Source organism: Podarcis melisellensis (assembly GCF_964234715.1).
Source record: "Podarcis melisellensis genome assembly, chromosome: 8".
NCBI lineage: Eukaryota > Metazoa > Chordata > Lepidosauria > Squamata > Lacertidae > Podarcis > Podarcis melisellensis.
This window is the reverse complement of record NC_138540.1, coordinates 54,543,908-54,566,293: the sequence shown is the minus strand read 5'-3', so window position 1 is coordinate 54,566,293 and position 22,386 is coordinate 54,543,908. Positions and strand designations below refer to the sequence as shown.

The 22,386-nt window shown below is 43.1% G+C and overlaps 1 protein-coding gene and 1 long non-coding RNA gene across 2 annotated transcripts in view; one reads left to right on the top strand and one right to left on the bottom strand.

The window, feature by feature from the left end:
* CHST8 (carbohydrate sulfotransferase 8) overlaps positions 1-22,386 on the top strand; it is a 243,811-nt gene that overhangs the window by 193,645 nt on the left and 27,780 nt on the right. The window lies entirely within an intron of this gene.
* LOC309376445 lies at positions 9,043-15,221 on the bottom strand. The gene is made up of 4 exons (XR_014171195.1): positions 15,198-15,221; positions 15,007-15,083; positions 13,385-13,472; positions 9,043-9,098 (listed from the first exon to the last, which is right to left on the bottom strand). It is a non-coding gene; the product is annotated as an uncharacterized lncRNA (long non-coding RNA).

The following is a 22,386-nucleotide window of genomic DNA, read 5'->3' as shown; positions in this document are numbered from 1 at the left end:
AATTAGCGTGGTACGATGGAGTCACGCATGTAATGTGAATGTTTTGCCCCTTAATATATTCAGAGCAGTTAAAGATGAGGAAAAGGCTAGATTTCTTTTTTAAAAAAATAAAAATAAAAATTAACATAACCTTTTGGTGATATGAGGATCCAAGCCTGCTTTCTGCAGTGTAATCCCACCCTGTAGGATATTTCTTGCAACCACAGCAGAAGATTGTGTGGGTCTCACCTGTTCAGCTGACACTGGAAATGCCAGCACCAGGTGCAAAAAAACAAACTGCAGGGGGTCGTTAAAGGCCACCAAAATGAGTTATCCAAGCCCCAAAATTGGTTCGGTTTTTGTTCTGAGCCAGAGGTGAACTTCTGAATCCCTCCCTACCACTTGCTACTTTCACCTTGGCCCAAATGTGACCCTCCAGACACCTCTATCCAGCTCACAGGACTCTCCTTTTGCCACATACACCAAGATCACACCCCTCACTAGCCCTGCTGCAAATTTGTGCCCATCACTGTCTCCTGTTTAACTATGTGCTGTGTGGCATAGATTTGGCTCCGAGTTCAGCTCCAGGAGGTTTTGCTCATTCAGCTGACACCACTACAGGTGTGTGATCTTGTGCACTGATTTCATTAAACAGGGACGAACAGACCTTGATGCTAAGCATGGCCATCTGGAAAAAAAATGCATTAGTCTGTCCATGCTCACCATCCCACAATCTACTGAGCTCCTCAGATGATGATTTTCACTTTCACACCAATTTTTTATTGACTGAAGCACACTTTCTTGTGTGCAGGCAGAAACCTGGCCACATTAAAGCCTCATGAGAGAGTTAGGAAAAATTAGTTTCTAATAGTATTCTTTGTCCTCATCTCAATTTCACATAAAAGCAGGCAACCTAAAATGAATGTTGTCAGGCTACACTCCCAAGGCAGCTCTTAAGCAGTATAGAGGTTGAAATGTGCTGGTGTGTATGTGTGCAAATTATTTTGATCAGACTTTCTTCTATGTACTCGAGAAGTGATTCAGACTCCCCAAAAGGTCCATCTATCTATAAATGTTGCTTTCCATTTTATCCCTGCTTGAGGATGTAAGTTTTTAGCTATTTAAACTCAACCTAAAGACCAATTGTTCTGCACCTACATATGAGCTCTGTCTTTGAAGATATAATGTTCTCTCCAATAAGACCTCTCACTGCTTGGCGTAACATTTGTTCATTTATTCTTAAACGAAATTCTGCTGGCTAGTTTGAACATGGCAGAGGTGTGGAGAAGGAAGGAGGAAAAACATGCAGTATGGATATTTGGGTCCAAATTTAGAATGGGGAATAAATTTGATTCAACTTTCACTTAAATGGGAACTTACCTAATTCGCACTTTCCGAAAGCAGACACAGAGCCATACTTCTCTGAATTTTGCAGCATAGGTTCTCCAGCCAAGTAGTGTGTACAAAAATGCAAGTATTTGAGGAATATGTGCATATGTTGGTTTTTTTAAAAAAAAAGCTCATAAAAATGCATTATGTTATGGAAAATGGGTTTGTAAATGCTGTATAATAGGGGAAATTGCATGCAAACATGTATATTAATTTCCATGAGAATTTTTTTTTTAAGTCAAACTGATGTGGAAATGCGGAGTACAGGATTTAAGACCGGAAAAATGAGAAACTGAAATAAGACGGGTTTGCCCATCCCAAATCCAAATCTAGCATTGACTGCTGGACTGAAGAGCCAAGAACTCACAAGAAATGGCCTTGTATTTGAAAGGTCTGTATGTAGAAATCTCTTGACTGTAGCATCCTGCAGTCACCCCTGTGGCCCCTCCCACCACTGGCATGTCGCCCCTGGAAAGTTGTGCAATAGGGAATACTGTAAAAGGTCTGCCCCCCCCCCCGCCCACTGCTGTATTGGAAATGGATGAAATTCTTCTTATACGGCTGAGCTGGGTTTGGGAAATAGCCCTGGGCTGTGTGCCACTAGCCATTCCTTCCCTTGAGCCAAGCTGTTTAAGCTTAATTGGAATGAGCGGCGCTCTTGCGGCATTTCTCTGCAGTAAACATTTAGGAACAGCCAAGTCGCCCCTTTCAGCTTGACTCATTCATTTCCATCGTGAACTTGATCACTGAACCCAAGTAGAAGTGTGAGGAGCGGAACCGGCTCTTTGCAGTCAGTAATTCCAAAGGTGATAGGATCCCTTCATCCTCCTGCTGGTGCAGGAGCTTGTAATGGGATTTGAGGCCTTTAATCTATCAGGTCAGTGGTTCAGATCCAAGGCAAGCCTGCAGTAACTGCCAGCCATTATCACCCGATAGCTCTTGCAGAATGTTATTTCGGTCTCTTCTGCAAGTGCCTTCTGAGAGGAGATGGGGGAGCTCTGTTGACCCACTCACCCTACCCTCTCCTTGTGTATGACATGAGTTTGCTTGAATCGCATGCAATATTGCATAGGGTAGTAGGGTGCATCTCAACCCCTTCATCAGCACCACCACTTTAAACATCCTCAAGTAGGTGACTGGTGTAATTGTGGCAACCCAGGATACATATTTGGTGGGGGCATTTTCTGTATTAGAGCAATGGGCTTTAAATTCTGTTCCAGGAACCACTGGGTTCTTTGAGTGCTCTGCAATGAAAATATCAGTGACGGTGGACATACTGTTGAAAGACAGCTGGTCTTCATTACTGATCATTCCTTATAATGCATACAGAACCCGCACAGAAAGCAGCTGAGGCTAAATAGGCATAACTGTGACGCTTCTATGAACGGAGCATGTACATTATAGAACTTTTCCCAGCATGCCCTGCAAGCCGCAGGGGTTCTGTAGCAGATACATCAATGTGGAAAGGGATCTCTGCAACTAGAAAGTTTGAGAACCACTTGATTGTGTCATTTTGCCACATGCAAAGATTTGTTTTGATAATTTGGGGTGCATGCAAGCTTTTGTTTTGCCTTTTCATGGTGGGGGTGTTGAGCTGCCACTCTTTCTTCTCTCATTTGTTGCTGTTCAATGTGTTGCTGAACAACAAATGATCGAATTGCCATTCTCTGCATAAACCATGTCCTCCACTAATTAAAGGCAAAGGTATCGCTTGTGTTGTGTTCAAGGTGAAGAACGCCAGTTATTTTATCTGAATGTGCAGCAAAGTTGAGTGATTATGGCAGCCCCACCACCATTTGCCCCCAGTCTGGAAGAGGAAGATTTCCAAACTGAAACCCCCTTGATGCAAATCAGAAGAAGTCCCAGGAATCTTTTGTTCAAGCAGAACCAAAGAAGGAGCAATATCCAAAGTGGAGATAAATGCAAAGGTGATAAGGAATTAATGGCACGTGAAAGCATGCCTCTTTGCTCTGTGACACGAGCCTTAAATCAAGGGCATCAGTCAGGCATATTGCTGGAAAAAAGAAGGGGGTGATAGTTTGAAAGAAAGAAGCATCTAGGGAAGGAATCTGCAGTGGATTGGAGACATGGAGGATGGTCATAGCTCAGAAAGCTACACATGACTAGATTGACTCATGACCCAGAAACGGAATGGGGAAACCTGACCTAGGTGGGTTATCCCAGTGACATTGTCCCTTTAAAAGTGGGGGGAGGGCATTTTTTTTCCACTGATTGTCAGAAATGCAAATGGAAAAATAGCTGTCCTGAATTTTATCTGTCCTGAATATTTTATCTGTCCTGAATCTTCCAATATTCAGTCTTCATTGGATGTTTACAGGTTTTCGTGTTATGGGAAAGAGAAAAAAATATTTCTCTACCTACTTTCTCCATGCCACAAATAATTTTATAAACTTCTATCATGTTCCCTCTTACATTTTCTCTTCCAGAATTCCAGAAGTAAAAAGCATGGAGACTTCCTGTAGCTTGGGTTTTTTATATGCATATAAAAAGATATTGAAAGAAAGGGCCTCAAATACCCTCTGAGTCCAAACAAAATGTACAGGCACTTTTCTTCTCAATGTTTGGTGTTTTACTCCACCCATTCAGCCAGAAGGATTCCTGTGCCCCCCCACCCCCATGATTTAGGCCAGGCATAGGCAAACTCCAGCGCTCCAGATGTTTGGGACTACAATTCCCATCATCCCTGACCACTGTTCCTGTTAGCTAGGGATGATGGGAATTGTAGTCTGGGGGGCCGGCGTTTGCCTATGCCTGGTTTAGGCATTTCTATGGATTACAGTACCTCTTCCAACTCAGCTCAGGTGGGTGGCTACCTGGGGAAATGCAGATGCAGATTGTCATGCAAATTTATTTTTTTAAAAAAATAAATGAGTAAATCATAAACTGATGCGGAAATAGGGAAAACTGAACGTTACATTGGAAAGATGACAAGCAGAGAACAACTAAACTTGACAGATTTGTCCATCCTTATCCATACTCCAAACTGAGTTCTGAAATGAAGTCATGGTTATCGTTGCCATCTATGAGGAGCAAATATATTTCCTAAAAGGATGTATGTCATGTTCATTCTGGTTATTTCCTCAATGCTAGCTTGCCAGGCTCTGTGGAAATGGAAGGCAAAAACCAGGCGTTCCTGGTTAAGCCTCAGTGTAGCTCTGCAAACTACAGTGGTCCCAGAGGATAATACCGACCCCGGCGCTGAAATTATTTTTAGTAACTTTAATACTTCCTTCTCTAGACACCTCCACAGGGTACAGCTGGGAAAAGAACAAAGTCAGTTCAGTTTCTTTTTGGATTCATTATTTCCATTTTCAAATAAGTATCTTGTTGCATTCTCCGGGGCAGCTGACAGCAAGAGCCAAAAGCTACAGCTTGAATTTCTCATAAGAGGGGAAATCAATAACCGGGCTGTGACTTAGACACAAGGCACGTAAGCAACCACTGGATTTCAGGCTAGTATTTTTGGACAAATTCTATACACTCTGTGCAGAATGGATGAGCAGAGAGACCCATTCATAGAATCATAGAATATTAGAGTTGGAAGGGACACCAAGGTCATCTAGTCCAACCCCCTGCAATGCAGGAATCTCAGCTAAAGCATCCCTGACAGACGGCCATCCAACCTCTCTTTCAAAACCTCCAAGGAAGGAGAGTCTACCACCTCTTGTGGGAGTCTGTTCCACTGCTGAACAGTTCTTACTGTCAGAAAGTTTTTCCGAATCCACCTAACAGTAACCTCGTTCAACCCACATTTTACCAGCTTCCTCGCAAGAATATCATGGGGGACTTTGTCAAAAGCCTGCCTGAAATCAAGATACACTATGTCCACATTTCCCTGATCCACCAAGTTTGTAATTCCATGAAGAAGAAGAAATCAGATTGGTCTGGCATGACTTATTTTTGAGAAACCTATGCTGGGTTTTAGTAATCACAGTATCATTTGCTAAATGCTCACAGACCGACAGTTGAATTATCTGTTCTAGGACCTTCCCTGGTATCGATGTCAAGCTCACCGGTTGGTAGTTACCTGGGTCTTCCTTTCCCCCTTTTTGAAGATGGGGACAACATTTGCCCACCTCTAGTCTGTAGGGACCTCACCTGTTGTCCAAGAATTATCAAAGATAATAGACAAAGGCTCTGAAATTACATCCACAAGCTCCTTTAGTACCCTTGGATGCAGCTCATCAGGCCCTGGAGATTTGAATCCATTTAAAGTAGCTAGGTGTTCCCTTACTACCTCTTTCCCTATCTTGGGCTGCAGCTCCCTCCTTAAATCATTTATTCTGTTATCACCAGGTTGGGCATCACTTTCCTTTTGGGTGAAGACAGAGGCAAAGTAGGTGTTGAGTAGTTCCACCTTATTTCTGTCACTCAATAGCATTTCTACTTGTTGCCCACACAGGGGACCTACCACTTGCTTGCTCTTCCTCTTACTTTGGACATAGTCAAATAAACCTTTTTTTTATTATTTTTAACCTCTCTTGCAAGCCTGAGCTCCTTCTGAGCTTTAGCCAGCCTAACTTCCCCCCTGCAACTGTTGGCTACTCATGTATATTCTTCCTTTGTGATTTCCCCTTTCTTAAATTTATTATACATGCCCTTAACTCTCAGTTCATCTGTAACTTCTTTATGAAACTCCACCCATTTCCTCAGATGCCTCCCACTTTTCTTTCCCGTTGGTATTGTCTGTGTTTCGGCCTTCAATATTTCTCCTTTAATAAACTCCCATCCTTCTTGGACTCCCTTCTCACTGAGTATTTCTGACCATGGGATCACATCTAGTAGCTCCTTCAGCTTTTTGAAATTAGGCTTCCTAAAGTCCAGAGTTCATGTTCAACTACACTCAGTTTTGCATATCAAGGCCCCCAAGCCACCCCCAGGAGAATAAAGGCACAAGGACACAGAAATTTAGATTAAATGTTAATGGGCAAAATTTAGGCCACAACTTTATTGGTTACAGAATGTGAGCAGTATTGGCTTAGGTATTGGCATCGATAGACTATATCTGACTCCTGCCCGCCTTGCAGGAAGTCTGGTAAGGGTAAGCCTCCAGTGGGGGGGGGCGCCAATGTGGATTGACTCGAGCATCCCCTGGGTTCCCGATGGGGTTGTAGCATGGCCCTAGCCCCTCCCCGGGCTTCAGACAAGATCCACACCCCTGGATTCCTTTAGCAGAATACCCTTAAGTATGGAGGGGCAGGTGATGACCTCCCCTCCCCCACACATCACTATTCCAATGCCTAACCACCAAAGTTGTGATGATTGCTACGAGGTAGGCAAAAACCAAGTGGCTGGTGCCAATTTGCCAAGTGTAAAAAGTCCTACCAGGCCCCTCAATGGTGACCAACCAAAGTCCATAGCAAGGCCAATGATGCAGCTTGGAAAAAAGGGGGAGAAGGCAGGAGATCCGTGGCATGAGGCTAAAAGAGGAAGTCTCAGAGTTGTGCTGAGGCTTAAATTGTCCCCGGCCATGCCCCCCCAGGCGAGCTGATTGGCTACCTGGCATCCTGACGTGACCAGAGTCTCCCCCAGCATGATGTGGGACACCATCCCACCCTGACGCTGAGGGGAGTGGCTAGGGGGCCGGACCGCAACCTGGCCCCACCAGAAAGTGGACCTGATTTCCCTTGCCTCTGTATCTTGAAACCCAGCAGAACATGATTACTTCCTCCCAAGTTTCTGAGTGCTTCCACTTCATCATTCGTTTGCTGCTTTTCCGCAGAATTGTACCCAAAGAGATTCTCAATATGTCAAATGAGCAACAATATAAACATTACAATTCAAAATATCTCTTTGGAACAATTGCAAATAATCGTAACTTCAAGAGGCAAAATACATCATTAGAAAGGTTAAATCATTGTATATAAAATGGGGCAGATAAACTAACCCAAGATAACAGCTTAAGACTTAATAGGATAGAGAGCAAAGCCTGGTGCAGAAATACAGTGGTATTATGTGGGGCCAGTGGGGTGCAATCCTTTAACAGGGTGCTGCCATAGAAATGGACGGTGCTGGTCCTACCATTAGGCAGAATGAGGCAGATGCCAGAGGGAGGTGGCAGCAACCAGCCCAGCCATTCTTCTCTATCAGAGATCAGAGTCCTGTCATGTCCCACCTAAGCTAGCTTGCATCCCTCAGGTGCACTGGAGGGTGCTATGCCATTGCCATTCTTGACATGAGATGCACCTTCCCATCCTGTCAGCCTCTGTACCTGGAATGTGAGCCTAGCAAATTCACACCCCCAGTGACAATGCATGGGAAAGGAAGTGCAGCTATCCTTTCAAATCTGCACTTCTCCAAGTGTTGTGTTGCAAAACAGGTGTACAAAAAAAAGTTTTTAACAGAAGAAAGAATGCACGGAAATGCTTGTATTAGTGAAAATAATGTACAAAGGGGGTAATATTAGGGGAAACTTCATAGAAAAAGTGTTCCCATTGGGTGAAATATACACAAAGATCTATACAGATTTTCATGTGGACTAGATTTTAAAAGTTAACTGATGTGCAGATGGGGAGAACCGAAGAGAAGACTGGAAAAATGAGGAACTGAGAACACCAAAATGGACAGAAACCTCCTTCCCTGGCTACCACATCTTAACCCAGGCATGGATCCTTTAAATCTAGTGGCGTAGCGTGGGGGGTGCAGGGGGGGCCGGCCGCACCGGGCGCAACATCTGGGGTTAGGGTTAGGGGGCGCAAATCCACGGGTTAGGGGCCGCAAGTCCACGGGTTAGGGGGTGCAAATTACTTGCCTTGCCCCGGGTGCTGACAACCCACGTACGCCACTGTTTAAATCTCCAGCTGAAACAAGGGTGATGGGCAGACATGGTCCTCTGTGGCCTTTCCATATAGGTCCCTCTTCACCTGTTGTGTCAAACAGGCTTCCAGGTGTGCTGCATGTGAGGCAGGTGGCTGGAAGCATCATGCACACACCAAAATCGCCAAATGGGGAAAAGGGGGTGCAGTGAAAGAACACTTTCCATGCAACTTGTTATAAGGCTTAAAGCATCCACCTTTCCTCAGGAAAAGAGTCTGGAGAAAATTCTTACTCACCAAACCATATCTCTCCCTCTCTCTCTCTCTCTCTCTCTCTCTCTCTCTCTCTCTCTCTCTCTCTTCCCACCTGCTATTGGGAGCATGGAAGCAGCATTCAAGTACTGAAGTGCCATCTCTGAGGTGCCGTTTTCCTTTCCCTGTTAATTGCAGGCAGCAGAGGCTTGTGCCGTAGTTTGAAATTAAAAAGAAGGTCATGACATTCTAGGGGGCTTTTTGCCATTTATGAAACTGTCACAGGCCTTTCAAAAATCAGATACTTGAGTCACTAGGGGGGAAGAAAGCAAAATGTGTATGGGGCTTCTGGGGGAAATTGCCTTAATTTTTTTTTTCATGGTGAAAGTCTTTTATGGCACACTTTGAGACAGCCGAATGGTACCCACAAACGTCAGTAATTGATCCATATAGTCCGGGCTCTCTGACAACTTGCACAGTGTGCAATGCATAGAAAGCAGCTTCCTTGCCTGTGATTACATTGCTGCCTCCATGCAGAAATCATGTAATGAGGAATCCATGCTGTGAACATCCAACTCTTTCATTGACGGGGATGGCTCTGTCACATTTTTTAAAAAAGTGACAAATTTGCAGAGAAAGTGTCAAAGCATTCCTCAACCACAATGCCTGGCAGTTGTCCATGTTGCTATTTGTTAGCAAGCTCTGTGTGGATAAATGGCAGAGGAATCACGTGAGTTGAAGCTGCATTTTCTTCCGTAAGGGTAATGAAGCAAATCATATTTGGAAGGAGGAGGGGGAAAGCAAACTCAAGTTCAAGTGCTTAGTTAAAAATATGGATGGGAAAGAAATTCAAATCTGTTTGCATTCACTCACTTTCAAAAGCAATGTGCAAACTGAAACACAGCCACTCTTTAAAATGTGCACATCTCCACATTTTGCAATGCAGTTATCCAGCCAGGTAACGTGTACATGAATGCACATACAAAGGAAACTGTGCATTAAAATGCATATGTTAGTAAAAATAGCATGCAAAAATGCATTATATTAGGGGAAGTAAGCTTTACAAAAAGTATCATTTGGGCAATTTTCATGAGGACTTTTAAAAATGAAAAATCATAAACTGGTGTGCAAATGTGGAGAACTGAATACTGGAAAAATGAGTCAAGAGAAATTAAAATTGACAGTTTTACCCATTCCTATTTAGTTACAAGTTCTTCTTATGCTCATCTAAACTGGAAAAGTTCAAGGACAGGAGACTTCCCAAATGGCTGGTCTCTCAGTTCCAGTGATTTATTGGCCCTGCATCCCTTTCCTTCCCTCCTCTGCCGCAGACTGATGGACCAGTTACAGTGAGGAAGAGCCTCCTGCCCCCCCCCCAAGAAACTGTTATGACATCGCCTTCCGGGCCAGGGATTGTTTAGAACAGAGAAGGTGGCTATTCAAGGATCTTAAAATGTTACGGCTGTTTGAACAGAGAAAGCACACTTTAATACGGGCCAAAGGTTTATTTTCATCAATGCATGCATTTCCTGACTTTTAAGCAGAACCAGCCTGTTCTTCAAACTATCCCAGACATGACCTGGCTATCAAACTTTTGGAGGCCCACCCTGAATCCTGATTTGTATGCTTTTCACCTCTATATATTTGGGGATTTGGGTGCTTTGGGATTTTTTGTTTTCTTTCAGACATCCACAACAGCCATTGTAGTCATCCATTCCTTGAAAATGAAGTGTCTTTGTGTGGGCATTTCAACTGTTTTGTTGTTGTTGTTGTTGTTGTTGTTGTTGTTGTTGCTTCTTTGTTTTTGTTTTGCCCTCTCTTTTCACATCCACAAGAACAGAAATAACAAATCAATCACCCCGAGTAATTCCAGAATATGTACAGGAAACAAGCACAAAATTCAGACAAACATTTTGACCTTTGCTGTTGGAAGCCCATTTTCTCCATTTATGTCCAACTGCTCACTTAGCACACCCACTTTGCTTCTATCCTGCTTTTCTTTAAATATGTGTGGTGAATATTTGGGGGAGAAGGATTTGAACATTGGCTGGTCCTAAATACGACATCTAAAAAGCGCTCTCTCTCTCCAGTGGCGTAGCGTGGGGGTGCAGGGGGGGCCGGTGCACCGGGCGCAACATCTGGGGGTTAGGGTTAGGGGGCGCAAATCCACGGGTTAGGGGGCTCAAATTACTTGCCTTGCCCCGGGTGCTGACAACCCACACTACACCACTGTCTCTCTCTCTCTCTCTCTCTCTCTCTCTCTCTCTCTCTCACACACACACACACAGTATATATATCCTCTTTCAAGCCCCACCCCCCAGGTTAATACACTGTTTGCTTATAACAGCAAGTCACAGCAATAAGTTTTACTTACTAACTAACTTTGAAAGATTATTTGTGGCTGTGCTTTCACAAAAAGGATTATTATCAAAAATTTACAGGATATTGACGGAGTTGCAGGGTATTGATCTTCTGTAGACATCAAATGGGAAAATAATTCTAGGCATGAACCTCTAATGTATGGTGGTTGCATATCTGTATTGATGGGTTTCATTATTCTATTGAAACCAGTTCTGGAGAAAATTCCTCAAAGCTGTTATATATGTGGTATCATACACCATTAAGAATTCAGTTCATATCAGTCAGTTCATAATGACAGATCTGCAATTCTATCAAGGCAGACTTGAAGCTTATCCAATGGTCACGTGAAGACAGTAGGTTGGCTCCAGGCTAGGAGAGTTACACATGGCTCCTACTAGAATCAGTGAAACTTATTTAGTCATGATTAACCACATTTATTTCAATGACACCTGGGGACAAACTTGGTCTGGACCTGATTCACTGAGAAATTCTGGAGAGAGATAGCTGTAAGTACAAAATAGAGACTGATTCATTGTATGCCAGCTCCAAGGGTCTTTTGGCGGTCCCCTCACTGCGAGAAGTGAAGCTACAGGGAACCGGGCAGAGGGCCTTCTCGGTAGTGGCGCCTGCCCTGTGGAATGTCCTCCCATCAGATGTCAAAGAAATAAACAACTACCTGATGTTTAGAAGACATCTGAAGGCAGCCCTGTTTAGGGAAGTTTTTAATGTTTGACGTTTTATCGCTTTTTTATTATTATTAATATTCTGTTGGGAGCCGCCCAGAGTGGCTGGGAAAACCCAGCCAGATGGGCAGGGTATTTATTATTATTATTATTATTATTATTATTATTATTATTATTATTTGCTTTACCAAGCTCTGGGGCAGGGTGCCTGGAGATGGAGGTGATTGCCTCCATGTCCTGCTTATGAGCTATCAGAGAAAACTGATTGGGCACTGTGATTGGCCAGAGATTGGCTGGCCATCTGTCAATAATTCTTTAGCTGGGATTCCTGCATTTCAGCAGCTGAACTACATGACCCTTTGGTTCCCTTCCAACTCTACAATTCTTTGAACATCACTGGGATACTAACAGTATTTATTTTAAGTCCCCAGCCCACTCCCACACCCTAACCCTCGAATCATTGCTAAATATTACTGGCATATTAAGAAAATATAATTGCAATTTGATCATTCTGCAACTCCATATGCATCCTAACTAAATTTGCTATGCTTGATTAGCTTTTTTAAAAAGGGGGGGGAACTACATTTTAGAACAGATTGTGTTCACTATATACTGAAGAATTCAATATAACTTAAAAAGAAAAAAGAAAGAAATCCAACTACATTAATCCTTTACAGCAAAAAGAATCACCCCTCGTTGCCTGATTCGTGTGGGTTATGGGCAAGAGGAGGTGTGATTGTTTTCCAAAAGGGAAATCCTAGAACTCAGCTAGGATCTAATTTCCCTGCAAGGCAGCATTAAGCCGCTCTCATTTTCCTTGGAGAACTTTCACCAACATCCAGCTTATTTTCTTTGGGAAGGAAGATGCTTTGAGAGTTGATGCTATTATAGTCTCAGAAATAGCGTGTGCTATTAAGCAAGTACCACTTAAATCCTAGGCTGGGCGAAAAGCCAGCTTCTGGGCTTTAATCATCCTGAGCACACCTGCAGCACATAATAATGAGATGTAAAGTCACCCCAAACAATAAACAGGAAGTTTAGGAAATGGGGACTGAGGTAGATGGGGAGCCGCTTGTCTGGAAGCAATTATTTTACAACAGCACGGAAACGATATCCGGAGCACTTTGTATTGCAATGAGATGTAGCCCTGGGTTGTGGGATTAAAGCTGTCATTTTCTAAAATGGCACCTTGCCTGTAGACTGGAGTATCCATCTGCAATAACTGTCCATCTTCTAGCTGCACCCAATTAAAAGCTGCTCTTAATGCAAATGTGAGCCCCAGGTTCACGGTATCTGCATATTACAGCAACTCCCCCAAACCGCTTCGTAACCGAATGCCACCAGTTTTTAGAGAACATTCAAAAATTCTCCGCATACAGATCTCTTCCTAGATTTTGGAGTTGTGAATTGCAAATAAGGCTTGGCCAATTAGGAATTTTCCGCTGTTATTATTTCAACAGATCTCAATATTGAATTTGAAATTTTGCACTGAAAACCAGGGGCTGTGACAGTGCTTTTTTCCCTGGGGGAATACAGGGGTACGCATACCCCTAAACATTTTGTGAATCTTTGTACTTTTGTCCATTTACTGTATTTATTTTTCCCGATTTGAACTATAAAATGGTGATTTTCTTAAGTCAAAATGAGAGTATCCCTAAATATTTTTTTAGAAGAAGAAAAAAAGCACTGGGCTGTGGTAAATTGTGAATTGACAGACTTTTGGACCCACTTCTTTTTGTTAAGGGCCTATCCTTGTACCTAATTACTGGGATTCATGTTTCACAGGTCTAATTTATGTGGTCTCAGAAAGACCACAAAGAAATGAAGCAAATTGAATTAAAGCTAAACCCTTGCTGCTGTAAGGCTTGCAACCTCCTCTGTTTAATATCTTCCTCCCGCAAAAGGTTAAGAATTATTTCTTCCGTAATTTAAGCATCAGTTTACCTTAAAAATGGAGCCTCATCTTGGGGAGTCATCTGCAATTTCCAGCCAGAGTTCACCAGCACATGGGGGATACAAATGATCTGCTCAGCTGTAAGAGAAAGTGGAGTCAATAAACCCTACAGGAGACCATTTCAGTGGCCAGCAGGACAGGGCTCCTATGACTTTGGCTCCAGAATACTTTAGCAACTGAAATCCATCAAAAAAACACAAGGGGTTGTGCAAGAAATAGGATTGAGTGAGACAGAAGATGCCAGCAGGTTATGTAAAAAGGTAAAGGGACCCCTGACCATTAGGTCCAGTCGTGACCGACTCTGGGGTTGCGGCACTTATCTCGCTTTATTGGCCGAGGGAGCCGGCGTACAGCTTCCGGGTCATGTGGCCAGAATGACCAAGCCGCTTCTGGAGAACCACAGCAGCGCACGGAAACACCGTTTACCTTCCTGCCAGAGTGGTACCTATTTATCTACTTGCACTTTGACGTGCTTTCGAACTGCTAGGTTGGCAGGAGCAGGGACCGAGCAACAGGAGCTCACCCTGTCGCAGGGATTCGAACCGCCGACCTTCTGATCGGCAAGTCCTAGGCTCTGTGGTTTAACCCACAGCGCCACCTGCGTCATAAAATGGTTGCAATGCATTGTGGGTGTTCTGAAGCTTCAGTGGGGGACTTGGTGAAAACCACTCCATCTTCTTGTTTCCAGATCTGCCAAATCCAAACTTTGAACTTTGGACAAAAATGATTGTTAAATGTGTTTTCTGTGGGACATGCAAAATGAAGTAATTATTCAAGCAGTGCATAGTTAAATTATAGAACTCACTCCTCCAGGAGGCACCAATGACCATCAACTTGGATGGCTTTAAAAGCAGATCAGACAATGGCCATGATCTGTTCCACTGTCAGAGGTAGTCTATCTCTGAGTACCAACCCTGTCAGCAACGGGAGGAGAGAGCATTCACACTCAAATCATGCTTGAGAGTTTCCCTGTGGCATCTGGGTGGCCATTGCGAGATGCTGGACAAGATGGGTAACTGGCCTGCTTCGGCAAGATGTTCTTATGTTCTTATGTTCCCCAATATCCCAGTTGCATGGGAAGCAAATCTCCAGACTATGTGAAAAAGGCTGATTATTCAGCTCCTCCTTGGCAACACTCAAATTTCTGCCTTTAATTGTAGTTTGAATGTTTCCTTTATTTTTCCTTTTCTTTTAAATGACGAAGAGAGGTAGCAAACATGTCATAACAATCTTAGCATTAAGAATAAACGACGATGGGTGGAGGGGGACAAAGACACATTTTCAATGATTTATTATTAAATTCTTCACTAAAAAACCAGTAAGTTGAATTTTCCTATTAACGCAATTGAGAATGTAATGAGCTTCTTAATTTATGACTTCAGTAAGTTTCTCTGATTTGAATTATAAAACTATCATGCATGCAACATTCTAATTGCCCGAGTGTGTCTGAAGATGACAGTTTGTTTGGTTTTCATTCCGGCATCTAATCTAAATAAATTAACAAATAGCAGACAGTCTCTGCCGCAAGTCATTGTGATATGTGAATAAATGGGTTTGCTTTTTTTTTTAATGGATAGATTCTAAGTTATTAAAATAAGAATAGTAAACGTACTTCTTTCTTAGACCTCAGAGAGTTGTTTTTCTTCGTGGATGACAGCCTTGGCATTGTTTTTAGCCACAGGGGTATCCCTAAATCAAAATAGATGAGGAGCATTTTGCAGGAGGTTTCACCCCAAACGGCAGAAGTTGTCCTTCTGCACCCTACTTCAGAAGACCTTAAACAGAACGCAAAAGGAAGCTCACCTGATCCAACGTCCTGTTCTCACCATGGACATCCAGGGGCCTGTGAGAAACTCACAAGCAGGATCGGAGAAAGATGGCCCTAAGCAGCAGCCGTAAGTGTGGTGGTGCTGTTGACAAATGAAGAAGTGGAACAACGCCATTGTTCCATGGGGCTGCATTCCCAAGCCTCTCTCTGTAAATATTGGGAAAGCAGATGGTAAGGACTTTTCCTTGTCTTATCCATTCCTGGCAACCTGCCATAGGGTTTGGTTCCTAAGCTGCCCAACACCAGATTGGGGGCCATCAGTGCCTCCTGTGGGAGCAAGAGCCCTACTGGAGTCAGGGCCAGTCTTAGCATTAGGCATATTGTGACAAGCGCCTCAGGTGGAAGAAGCTTGGGGTGGGGCAATGACAGCTGCCCCCTGACTCCTCCTCCTGCTGAGTTCCTGGCCATTCCCCTCTGTTGGAAGAGACGTGTTGCACAGTCTGCCCTCCCTCAGTCTGCTTGTGATACAATTTTCTAGTACTGAAGTAAGATTCAATTGTCATCTCAATCTATACACGGAATGGAGGAAGCCATCTTTTTTGGATTTGTTTACAGTGGTACCTCAGGGTACATACGCTTCAGGTTACAGACTCCGCTAACCCAGAAATAGTGCTTCAGGTTAAGAACTTTGCTGCAGGATGAGAACAGAAATCGTGCTCCAGCGGTGTGGCAGCAGCAGGAAGCCCCATTAGCTAAAGTGGTGCTTCAGGTTAAGGACAGTTTCAGGTTAAGAACGGACCTCTGGAACGAATTAAGTACTTAACCCGAGGTAGCACTGTATTGTAATGTAGCATAAAAAAAACCAACTTCCTTATTTTTCCATTTCAAAAATATATATGGGGTGGGTGCGTCATCTTGTCCTTTGCCTCAGATGGGGAAATGGCTTGGTGTGGCCCTGCATGGATACGGCCAAAGGTCCATCTAGTCCAGCATCCTGCTTTTCACAATGGCCAGCTTGATGCATCTGAGAAGCTCACAAGTAGGGAATGACGGCAGTTACCTTACTGAGGGCAACAGGCCCTTCCCTGTTGTACATACTCAAGCATCCGGTGTTCTGAGGTCTGTGCCATCTTTGAACAAGGGCACCTCAATTAGCAAAAAGCTTGTTGGCAGCTATTCGGGCTAATAGCTTGTGCGTAGACCCCTCTTCCTCCCTCGGTTTGCCTCATCAGCTCTTAAGCTGGTGATAGTCTTGTGACAGTTTCATGGTTGCTCTTGTAATCCCCTCTAATTTCCCTCAGGGTTCAGTCAAGAAGGAACAATATGAACACAGCTTTAGACCAAATGAACACATTTATCCATCAAAATGGATGCAGCAGACCCTCAAAGTGTCCCTATTTTTCAGGGACAGTCCTGGATTTACAGAAACTGTACCCCTGCTTGCTGGGGCTGATGGGAGTTGTAGTCCAAAGCATCTGAAAGGCACCAAGTTGGCAAAGGCGGCTTTAATGCTTCTGAGATTACTCCAAGACCCCCTCTGCCCCATCACTTTCCACAGCTAAGCTTCTGGTGCTGCTGATCTGAATGGCTCTTTCCTTGCCACAGACCAATGACTGTCCCTTTTTTAGAGGACAGTATAATGGCATTTGTCAAGAGCAAACTGTGGCGAATATCAGGCCTCCTGCCCCTACGGAGGCAGAGAGCGAGCCGGCAACCTGAGGTGGCCAGATCAGAGGGAGAGGAAACCACTGTGTCTAACAATGCAATTTGTCACTGCCTAGACTCGCCGGCGAGGTGGGATTATAAAAGAGTACATCCAAAAGGTTAAGGATTTGTCTGCAGCATTGGAAAGTGATATCAAATTGAGATCGCTTGGGGGAAATAAACATTCACGGCTGTGAGGAAAAGGAGCAGGCTTTTTGCTACCGCCAGTTACATCACCACTTGTCCTTGTTATGAGTGTCCATCTGCATACCCACAGTTGAATGCTTGGGGAGGGGCTGATCTGGTGTCCATGGGTGGCCTGCGCTTGGCTTGTGGAGCGTCATGGGAGGCCAGGAAGAGCCTCATTCAAATCTCATCTCAGACACAAGGAGGGATGAACGGATCTGCCAATTTCAGTTTCTCATCAGTTTGCAATTTGTTTATTAAAAAATGCCCCCAGGATTCAGTTTGCAGAACTGGCACTGTTGTAGGTGCCAAATAATTCTCATGTCACACTTGTAAGAAATCAACCTTTTTCTCTGGCAACATCTATACTTTGGAACTCCCTGCCTATTGACACCACGCAGGCACTTTCACTGTACTCTTTTCTAAAAATGTTTCTGTTTAGGCAAGCTTACCCAGATATGTGTTTTAATCTCTTTTTGGTTTATGATTGATTTTAAGTATTTGTTCAGTGTTTAAAATAGCTAATTTAACCTTTTTACTGAGATATCTAATTGTTTTATTCTATTTGTAAAATGTTTTGAGATTTGTTTATATATATATATATATATGAGCAGAATATAAATTTTATAGAATACTAATAAATAAATAAATAAATAAATAATGATAGTCTTTTAGAGCACTTTTTTTCCTAATACAGTGGGACCTCTGGTTGCGAACGGGATCCATTCCAGAGGCCTGTTCGCAACATGAAAAGAACGCAACCTCCAGCAGCGCATCTGCACACATGCTGGTAGTGGTTCGCCGCTTCTGCACATGTGCATGAAGTCATTTTGCACTTCTATGCATGCGCAAATGGCAAAACCCGGAAGTAACCCTTTACGGTACTTCTGGGTCGCCACAGGATGTAGCCTGAAAGAATGTAACATGAAGTGGATGTAACATGAGGTATGGCTGTAGTTGCCATGTTGCCAAATGTACATACATGTTCCAGCAAGTTCTGCTAATACACTGCATTTTGTGTGTTACAGTAATGTGCATTTTTGTCCACATTACTTGGCTGGAGAACTATTTCTAAGTTTGGAGACGTGCACGTTTTAAAGGACGGCTGTGCTTCTGTTTGCATGTTGTTTCAGACTGTGGTAATTAGGCAAGCTCACCTATAAATGCGAACCGAATCCAATTTCTACCCTAGACCTACCTGTGAGATGCATCTGTCTCACTCATTATTGACTTTCAGGAGGAATCTGAAAAACATTCCTGCCTACCTAGTCATTTGATGCCTCGATGATACTGTTCTTGGCAACCCTGAAATTACTGGATGAGAGAGCAGTTTTAACGTATTCTTAACATATTCTTAGTATTCTGTTTTTGGAATGTTTTTCATTATGTTGTTATTGATATGTTTGCCACCCTGGGGTCCTTTGGGAGGAAGGGTGAGGTATAAATTTTTAGTTGGTTACAATTAGTTACAATGGTACCTCAGTTTTCCAACATCTCCATTGACAAACATTTCGGTTTTCGAACGCCATAAACCCAGAAGTAAATGCTTCAGTTTTCAAACATGCCTCAGAAGTTGAACATGCCACACAGCTCCCCTTGAATGCAAGACCCTGAAGCCTAGCTGTCGGCTATTGAGTTTTCGGTTTTCAAATGTTTCAGAACTCGAACAGTCTTCCAGAATGGATTACATTCAAAAACCGAGGTACCACTGTAGTTAGTTAGTTAGTTAGTTAGTTAGTTAGTTAGTTAGTTAGTTTTAAAATATTTCCACACCGCTATCCATTAAAAATATCACCGTGGATTACAACAATAGTTCATGAAACCATACTATAAAAACCATATTAAATAGTTAAAATAAGAGATTGACTAACTATTATGGAAAGGTCTTCTCAACTGCCTGCATAAGCCTGACAGAATATGTTTTCAGCAGGAATTTAAATGTTGGAATAGAAGGTGCCTGCTGAATCTCTATTGACAGAGCATACCTTCTAACATATTGAGTCCCAAAATCAGGACACACATCTTCCTGCCCATGCTCCTGCGTGAGTCATGTGACCAGCGCAAGATCACAGAGCCCAAAAGATGTGCTGTTTCTCAGGGCCACACTGGCATGGCACTGCACAATACACTTTTTTCGAAGGGGAGCACTTTTTCAGGGTGAGATCTCAGCACAAAACTGTGCAAGATCACAGCACCCAAAATGGCTGTGGTGCTCTCATGTGAGGAAACAGGATATCCCATTTGTCCCCAGGATACTTGTGGGGTATAATAGAGTATTTCACAATACTGGGCACTTTCCCCTAGTAGACACACCTCTGTACACATTTTTTTCATTGCAAAACTAGTTTGTGAAAGCCATAGAACTTTGAACGATATCTGAATTTTGGTTTAGGTATGGTTTTGGGAAGTGCAAATTAGGTAAGCTTGCGTTTTAATGCAAACCAAATTCTTCTCTATGAGCCACATGCTGATGAGGAAGCTTTAGCCAATCTCCTATCTCTCAGCCTGAGCCTAGGCCATCTGAACTATTATTTTTTTAATTGAGCATCATTACATTTTTACCCTGCAATTCCATCAAGGAGCTCAGCCTTTCGCTCATAGACTCCCTCCACTACTTTACCCTCACAGCAACAATATAAGTCAGTCAGAAAGACTATGGCTGACCAAGGCCACACAGTCGACTTACTGGCTAAGCAGGGATTTGAACCCAGGTCCCCTCTGCTGTAAGTCCAACAAGCCTGTGTACTGTAAGAGCTCTCTTGAGGCAGAAAGAGCAACAATAGTGGTCTTTCTTACAGCACCGTTGTGAAGATTGCTTAGATAACGTACCTGAAACACTAGGTATGTCTGTGGCCAGGGAGGCCTTCTAAACTTGGAGGAATTGGAATGGTTTGTGGGGATTGCTGAATGCAGCAGAATGACGAGCCCCCTCTACTTGCGATACAAAAATTTTATTTTATTTATATATTTTAAAAGCTCATAGTTGGCTGTACGGGTAAGCTGAGCTGTCGTCAGCATTTTCCTTTTTATATCCACCTAATGACATTTTAAAGAGCTGTAGATCTGCAAAAATCAATAAAGAAATAATGGGCTACAAGTGAAAGCATAAACCCACTTGGCGCCTTCAGATGCAGGCCGTTAAAGTAATTTGAGCACATTACCAAAAGTTGACTGTAACCGCAGATCAAAACTCAATGCAATTCATCCCGCCTGGGGGGGCGAGGGGCAGTTGTCGGTTTTTTCCTATGGACAGCACTGCTGCTGAGCTGCCTTTTCTGTTGGAAGTGTTGGGATGCAGCTCAGCTTGTATTAAGGCTGGTGGGTTTGCATGGGCGAAAGGTGGATAGCGAGTGGAACCTCCAAGCTTCCTAGACCTAACCAGTGCTGACCTTCCTTCTGAAGTTAGACTGCTCAGGACTGCTGACCTCATTTCTAGCTCCTCCCTTCTTTGTCCTATCACAAGAGAGGAGACATCTCTGTTGAGATCATGGACCAAACATAGTCCCCTGCTTCGCCAACTTAGACAGAACTAGGAACTCTTTGCATAACTCTTAGGTCAGCTTCCAGGGCTGGGCCTGTTGTCTAGGGAAAAATTCTTCTTATACTAAGTTGTGGCTCTTTTGAAGTTCTGCCGCAGTAGGATTTACCTCCTCCTGTAATCCCTCAACTGAACCACCAATCAACAAAGCAGGCATTTCTTTATATTTGGGAATAGCCAGGATAACCAGGTCAAATAGATTTGTCACAAATAAGGAATATGTAGAGCCTGGAATAATGCATGACAGCAATGCATTGGACATGGAGCTGCTTTTGAAGACAGCCCAGAAACTAGGAATAGCCAAATCTCTTGATTTTGGTTTATGACAGTTCCTCATTTTTCAAGTGGAAATTCATAGGCATTTCCGTGTCTCACGAGGCTTTCAAGAATATCGTGGTCAGACTCACTCTCCAGGAGAATTACCCATTCAGTCAATAAGAGACATCAAGATAGATATATAAGTGTTCAAGCTGGCCAAACTCATAACAGCAGTACTGTCAGGGTTCAGCCCTGCCCAGACTTCAAACTACCTCATGAGCCTTTCATGGGCAAAAGGCAGGATAGAAATAAATTACAGGCAACTCTCAATTTACACAGGGGTTACAATTTCGGGATAGTGCATAAGGCCAAAATCATGTATGGTCAAAACACATTGGGTTCAGTGGAGGGTGGGATTGCCAAATGTGTGGTTTTTTCCCTTGATGCCCATCCCCTGTTTGCCCACTTTTATTTTATTTTTTAATTTGCCAAATTCATAAAGCTGAATGTGCACAAGTTAAATGTGCATTAAGTTGTGAATTGCCTGAGTAACGAGTAAGAAATAGAAGCAGGTGGCAAGGGAAGAACCTCCAGCATCTATATCAGTTCCCAGTCTGAGCTGCTTCACTGCTAAAGCAACGTCTCATTCAGAGTTTCTCCATGCCATACTTTCCAGTTGACACTTCCTTCATTTGGTAAAGCTGCCTGTGGTCTTTGCAAACATGCCATAAGAAATTTGCTAGTCTTTATGATGCTACAAGATTATTATTTTTGTTTTGCTGCAACAATAGTTTTATTGAGCCAGTGTGGTGTAGTGGTTAAGAGCGGTGATCTCGTAATCTGGGGAACCGGGTTCGTGTCTCCGCTCCTCCACATGCAGCTGCTGGGTGACCTTGGGCTAGTCACACTTCTGTGAAGTCTCTCAGCCCCACTCACCTCACAGAGTGTTTGTTGTGGGGGAGGAAAAGAAATGAGATTGTTAGCCACTTTGAGACTCCTTAAAGGGAGTGAAAGGCGGGATATTCAATCCAAACTACTACTACTACTACTACTACTACTACTACTCTTCTTCTTCTTCTTCTTCTTCTTCTTCTTCTTCTTCTTCTTCTTCTTCTTGCTTTTAGTTTGCTAAATTTGAAATCTTTTCTATTTTATCTTTTTTCTTCTCTTATCTTATTGTACATCACTTTGGTAACTTTCCCTATGAAGCAGTTTATCAATCTGCAAAGATGACAAATACCTCAAAGCATAATTTTATGGGGAGGGGAATATATTCCATTTGGAACACTCATCCTCAGGTTACCCAGAAAGCAGAATTCTTTCCATTTTGATTCTAGTTCTATGTCTATGAAAACTTACTTTATGTTGGATTTGAAAGCTGCTCTGCAACAATAAACAAGAAAAGTTCTAAAAATTGGCACCAAAACCAAGTATTCTACCAAGCAGAGAGAAGATTTGGAGTCTTTTCCCCAAGACCACAGTTGGGGAAAGAAGAAATGTGCCTGTTTCATAGATATAGCTGAAGAAGTCATAAACTA